Source organism: Palaemon carinicauda, chromosome 37 (assembly GCF_036898095.1).
Source record: "Palaemon carinicauda isolate YSFRI2023 chromosome 37, ASM3689809v2, whole genome shotgun sequence".
Taxonomy (NCBI): domain Eukaryota; kingdom Metazoa; phylum Arthropoda; class Malacostraca; order Decapoda; family Palaemonidae; genus Palaemon; species Palaemon carinicauda.
In genome coordinates this window covers 16,287,406-16,294,905 of record NC_090761.1, presented here as the reverse complement: position 1 = coordinate 16,294,905, position 7,500 = coordinate 16,287,406, and the positions used below count along the sequence as shown (strand labels likewise).

General features: G+C 34.2%; 2 protein-coding genes across 2 annotated transcripts in view; one reads left to right on the top strand and one right to left on the bottom strand.

The window, feature by feature from the left end:
- The window catches only part of LOC137629464 (uncharacterized), a 190,343-nt gene that overhangs the window by 153,680 nt on the left and 29,163 nt on the right, over positions 1 to 7,500 (bottom strand). The window lies entirely within an intron of this gene.
- LOC137628995 (uncharacterized) overlaps positions 4,453 to 7,500 on the top strand; it is a 24,574-nt gene continuing 21,526 nt past the window's right edge. Inside the window, exon 1 of the mRNA XM_068360249.1 lies at positions 4,453 to 4,601. The gene's annotated coding sequence lies outside the window, so the exon portion shown is untranslated. The remainder of the gene's footprint in view (positions 4,602 to 7,500) is intronic.

Genomic DNA, 7,500 nt, shown 5'->3' with positions numbered 1-7,500 from the left:
GTGTGTGTGTGTGTGTGTGTGTGTGTGTGTGCGTGAGTGTGTGAGTGTGTATGTGTAAGTCTATATATATATATATATATATATATATATATATATATATATATATAAATATATATATATAAGTACATATACAAATGTGCGTGCATGTTTTATGATTGTGTATGTGTCGAAGTGTTGGTGTAAGCACAGGTAAGTATGCATACATTTGAGAATGTTTTAAAATGGTACTCACAAATATTTTTAAGAAAAATAAAAAAAATCATTACCACTGATTCAAAAGTCAGTATCATAACTACATTCAAAATAAAAAATTACAGATACAATGCTGTGCCCATCATTTCTCGTTACAAGGGCCTCTACACCTGCAAGTGAGTATCATCTCATTGCACATTCTGCAACTGCATGACCTGGTGATACGAATAGGACATCCTATGGTGCCCATGGGGCATGCGTCTGGCATCAGTGTGTCCCACTAAAATAACAATGAATATCCTTCCAGCTTTCTCCTCGATCGTCTAACTGGATGGACGATTATGTGGAGTATTTCGTATTGCTGTCTGGTCATGTATGATTCCATCGTTGAATATTGTTTGTGGATGATCAATATTCTTTTACAGCTACAATATTAATATTCATATTGTTTTCACTTAATTATACCGCTCTATGATTTTAAAGGCCACTCATGAATGGCAAGACAAGGGACAGCGACATTGCCCTAGTAAGCAGGACAATGCCCTAGAGACTGACCATATATACATATAAGCAGCGCTCAAGCCCCAACTCCATCCAAGCTAAAACCAGGAGGGCCAGGTAATGGCAGCTGATGACTCACCAGGTAGACTTATAGGCCTCCCTAAAGGCCCCATCCTTAGCTCACAAGGATGGAGAGGTTGCAGACACTAAAGGAGCTAACGAGTTTGAGCGGGACTCGAACCCCAGCCTGGCGATCACCGGGTAGGGACGTTATCAACAGGCCACCACAACTCTATTCAATAACAAACACTTAAATGTAAACTACTATCACAGTGAAAGGATAACATTATCATCATTTTATAGGCAGTAGGTTGGCTAGGGCACCAGCCACCCGTTGGGATACTACCGCTAGAGAGTTACGGGGTATTTTGACTGGCCAGACAGTACTACATTGGAGCCTTCTCTCTGGTTACCATTCATTTTCCCTTTGCCTACACATACACACACACACACACACACACACACACACACACACACACACACACAGCGAATAGTATGGCCTATTCTTTACATATTCTCCTCTGTCCTCATACACCTGACAATGCTGAGATTACCAAACAATTCTTCTTCAACCAAGGGGTTACTGTACTGTAATTGTTCAGTGGCTACTTTCCTCTTGTTCAGGGTAGAAGAGACTCTTTTGGTATGGTCAGAAGCTCTTCTTGAAGGACATTCCATAATCAAACCAATGTTCCCTAGTCTTAGGTAGTGCCATAGCCTCTTTACCATGGTCTTCCACTGTCTTGGGTTAGAATTCTCTTGCTTGAGGGTACACTCAGGTACGCTGTTCTGTCTTGTTTCTTTTCCTCTTATTTTATTAAAGTTTTAATAGTTTATATAGGATATTTATTCTAATGTTGTTACTCTTCTTAAAAATTTTATTTTTCATTGTTTCCTTTCCTCACTGGGCTATTTTCCCTGTTGGAGCCCCTGGGCTTATAGCATCCTGCTTTTCCAAGTAGGGTTGTAGCTTAGCAAGTAATAATAATAATAATAATAACAATAATAATAATAATAATAATAATGATAGAATCAATAATAATAATGATGATAATAATACAATACTAATAATAATCAGTATTGCTGATATTTTATATATATCCTTATCAATCAAAACTTCATATTATTATTCAATCGGTATTAGCACAGCTTGAACGCGCACACATGTCACATATATTACATCGAATATACAAATAAATAATTTAATTTCCTGTGATAAAAAGGTGTAGTTACATTCATCTAGGATGCCCTAACAAGTTACTAGCATATGTACAGTATGTATGTATGTATGTATGAATGTATGTATGTACAGTCACTTATCTATGAGAACGAACACAAAACGAAGTTCAAATGGGCAGAAAGGTCGGAACTCCTGTCAAAATTCCCCTGCAAACAAAAGCAATTATTAATTCTACCTAGAAATAAGTCAACTGCAGTGGGGCGTAGCAATATTAGGAACTAGAGTGAGGCCAGCACCCTCACCCTAGAATACTTCCGAAGATAGTGAAGGGTACGTGACTTTTTTTTTTTTTTTTTTTTTTTTTACAAATCCTCCACTGTATACCATGAAGTACTGTACAGTTTGCAAAGAAAGATCCACAAGAATTTTCTTCTACGGTAGCAGCAGAGCTATTCAACTGTAACCAATCCTTTTGATGTGTGTGTGTGTATATATATATATATATATATATATATATATATATATATATATATATATGTATATATATATGTGTATATATATACATATATATATACACATATATATATATACATATATATATATATATATATATATATATATATATATATATATATATATATATATATATATACATAACTAAAATGTGCCTCGTGTAAAGTATGATTTCACATCTAGAGTTTAATCACATACTACCCTGGAGCAAAAATGCAAAATGCATAAGAGTCCTCTGTCGTTGCAAAATTAGAAGCTCGTAATAACTTTCATCAACAGAAACTTTGCGATATTGAAACTGATTCTGGAATAGTTTTGAAGCATAAACTGGAATCTTTTCTCAAAACATGAACAACCAATAATTCCTGCTCGAAAAAACTATGGAAGCATTTTGGGTGTTTGCATAATCATCTTTCCCAATATATTGTATTAAATTGGTCTAGGCTTCATACGGTTTCCAGTGCCATTGGAATCTGCTTACAAAAAAGAGAGAGAGAGAGAGAGAGAGAGAGAGAGAGAGAGAGAGAGAGAGAGAGAGAGAGAGAGAGAGAGAGAGGAGAAATTATCTGCAGGATATCTTTTAGAAACTCTCGCCGGTCAAAGCTACTCCCAGTATATCCTAAAGAACCAGTTCTCCTACTTTAAAGGTTTAAAGGCCACTCATGAATGGCAGAGGCAGCAGACAGTGACATTACCCTATTAAGCAAGACAATGCCCTAGAGACTTACCATATATATATATATATATATATATATATATATATATATATATATATATATATATACATATATACATATATATATATATATATATATATATATATATATATATATATCTATATATATATACATATATATATATATATATATATACATATACACACACACACATATATATATATATATATATATATATATATGCTCAGTGCCCAAGCGCTCTCTCCATCCAAACTAGGACCAAGGAGGGCCAGGCAATGACTGCTGATAACACAGCAGATAGACCTATAGGCTCCCACAATCGCCCCCCCCCCCCCCCGCCCCATTCCTTAGCTCACAAGGATGGTGAAGTTGCTGCTGCCAAAGGAACTAACGAAATTGAGCAAAGTCGAACCCGTGTCTGGCAATCACCAGGCAAGGACGTTACCAACAGGCCACCATAACTTGGCCAATTTTAATATATCAACCCATACTTTGTTTGAATGAAGTAAGGTGAATATTTTAATCGCTTACATTCAAATAACACAGTCTCTTTCACTTCTAATTGATGATCTATATCTTTCATAAACATAAGAAAATGAATATAAGGTGTTTTCAAATGATAACGGTCTGGGTGAACTGAGCCGGAGAAAGTTCATCTATAGTTTTGGGCACGCGCGATGAGAAATTGCATAATTGTATGGAAGTCAATGCTTTGCTTAAACAGTATACCCTTGTTCATAAAATTGTGATGCGTTGTATAATGAAATTACATATACAGAGACCAACAGAAAATGCGTTCGTTCGAATGTGGATCACCGTTCATTCAGTTAAATAAATCACTTTCTCTTATGTCTGTTGAATGACCAATTAGAGAGTGCCAGTCCGAGCGACAATTTTGTGCATAAACATACATGGGAATTTAAACGTAATTGGAATCGATTACGGTTTATTCCTAATGGACATATTTTAAGTTAAATAGATATTTAGATGAAGGGAAATATTAATGATAATGTATATGCTAAAAATAACAACAACCACTCGTGCCTACTACGACCTCAATGAGACAGAACTTTCTGAATATCCCTTCTCGATTACAGCCTTCGAAATTCAATCAGTCTTGATCAATTCATGTAAAACGACCATATAATATATATACCATATAAAATAATACAAATATCATACATATAATTTGACTAGGAATTAATGCAGGAACCTAGGAACCTCCGGTGAAATTACGGCGTTATTTCGTAATAAGAGGGTCACTAGGGTAAGATTCCGGTAGACTGCGGTTGCCAAGTACTCCCTTCGGGGGAGTGTTTTAGTTTCACCAATTCTTCGAGACAGGAACGACAGCAAAGGAGCTGCTTCCCTCCGTATGTTGTGACGTTTGTTTCGTCTTAGTGAACATTGTACTTTAGTGCTTGGGTGTATTCGTTGAATTGTACGTCGACTTGAAGGTAGGTTTATAACTCTATGCAAAGATATATATATATATATATATATATATATATATATATATATATATATATATATATATATATATATAATATATATACATATATATATATATATATATATATATATATATATATATATATATATATATATAACGGTATATATATACTCGTATATGTGTGTTTGCGTGTGCGCTTGTATTATTATACCATATATATTTATTGTATATATATATATATATATATATATATATATATATATATATATATATATATATATTGATAGACAAAAATAATTTATATATATATATATATATATATATATATATATATATATATGTGTGTGTGTGTGTGTGTGTGGTGTGTGTGTGTGTGTTTGCATGCGCTTGTGTTTGCGTGGGCGTTTATTTGTGTGTGTGTGTTTACGAATAAAAAGGCATTGTATAGCTTATTTTCATTTGAAAACCATAAGTTTGATTTACGAAATTATTATAACCTCTTTAATAATCTTACGACACACACATGTACTGTATATATACAGGTATATGCAAATTCTGTCAAAATTTTATCAGTAATGAAACCCCCTCAAAGATTAGGAATAGATGAATCGTTTGTAGGAATACTAGGAGATATCCATACAGGACGTACAGCAATCCTATAACTTCATATAGATGAGAAGGAAATTCCGATTGAGAAAGGAGTTAGACAGGGAGATCCTATCTCTCCTAAATTATTCTCAGCATCCCTAGAAGTTATTAAGAATTTAGATTGGGAAAATGTAAGAATTAATATTAATGTGGAATACCTTAACAATTAAAAATTTGCAGATGACATAAATGAGTTTAGTGAATTATGGGAGGAATTGCAAAAGATGATAGATTTGAATAGCGAAAGCAGAAATGTAGGACTGAAAATGAATATGAGTAAAACTAAGATAATGTTCAATGAAAATGCAGAAAAACAAAAAATACGTGTTATGGGCGAATCTCTGGAGATTGTTAATGAATATGTTTCCCCAGGGCATAAGACCAAAATTAAAAGAAAGGTAAGTGTGGGATGGATAGAATTTGGTAAACAAAATGAGATTATAAAAAGTAAAATGCCACTCTCTCTAAAAATAAATATAACGAGATGGTCCTACTCTCTATAGACCTTGGTCCTATATATGCGTATAGACAAATATGTGTCTACATATACACACACACATATATATGTGTGTGTATATATATATATATATATATATATATATATATATATATATATATATATATATATATATATATAAAATATATATATATATATATATATATATATATATATATGATTGTGCTGATGAAAACGCCCTCTAAAGTAAATGATAGTGCTCAGATTTTATGGATTCCGTTAAAGCTTTGTTAGGCTCTGGAATTCTGTTACAACTCTGGTTTTCTCTTATTTCTATCCCTGAATCTCCGATTTAAGAGAAAGTTTGATCGTTCTGCTATGAGTTACATCTCCGCCTTAATCCTTTCACGTCATTTTCCTACTTTATTTTCATCACTAGGATAAACCTCTCTTCCAATAGCTTTCTTAGTAAAAAAAAAAAAAAAAAAAAAAAAAAAAAAACTCAGGAACGAATGGATTGATTTCGATGAAATTTGATGGACTCGTTCATTAATTGAATCTCTCTAGCTCATGGGCCCCCAATCTTGGGTACATACCCCAAGTACATGTTTACTCTTCGGGAGGTACATTGAGAGAATAGTCAGTACCGCGCAATACATGATGTAATCTGCGTTGAGATAGAATAATGAAATTATATTTGTATATCAATTTCATTTTTCTCCTTTATATCCACAATTTTAGGGATACACAGGAATATACGTAAATACCCATTGGGTACAGAGTAAAATTATTGAAAACCAGGGTTTTAACAATATTTTTTGGTGAAAATCGGAGATCTGGTGGTTTTTCCGTCTAGAAGTCATCTCACCCATTTTTAAAACCCCGGGTTTTCTATCATTTAGAAATTGCATTGTAAATTGTATTTTATGGTTAGTCTGCGTTATCTCTAAGTGCGTAGCTTGGTTTCATCTATCCTCCATTGAATACGCTTTTGAAACAAACGGTTTGTATTCAGAAGAGGTTGGGTGAAAGAGGATGCTTTTACTAAAAGGCATTGGAGAGGACGCACCAAGCAATCGACCCCTTAATGTAGGGATAACGCTGGGGAAGAAGAAGAGGTTTGTATTCATAGTCTTCAAATTTGTTTATCGTTTTCTTAATTGCTAACTGCATGTACGAAATAGAAGGCTGAGAAGCAACTTATAACATTTTCATATTATTTACTTAATCTGCATTGCATTTATCAATTTGTCGCATACGTTTTCTAATTTGCTATAAAAATACCTCAAGACGATTCTCTCTCTATGCGTTGATATAAGACTTAGAGAAATGTCAAGCACACGTTACTTCATTTATTTATTTTATGGTGTTTAGCTTTTTTTTCACTTTTCCCGATTGTATTCAAATGTTAATTTCATGATCTAACTTATTTTATTCGTATGTCGTTGCCTCCTGTTGTTTTTAGGGTTGTGGTGGCCTATACGAAACGTCAATGCCTGATGATCGGTGGACTGGGGTTCGAGTCCCTCTCAAACTCGATAGTTTCTTTAGTGTCTGCAACCTCATTATCCTTGTAAGCTAGGGATGGGGGGAGGGTTTTGGGGGGGGTAGCTTATAGGTCTACTGTACCTGCTGAGTCATCAGCAACCATTGCCTGACCTCCCTGGTCCTAGCTTGGGTAGAGAGGAGTTCTTGGATGCTGATCATATGTCAGTCTCTGGGGCATTGTCCTGCTTGCTAGGACATTGTGATCTTTCCTGTGCCATTCATGGGTGGCCTTTAAAACCTTAATTCTACA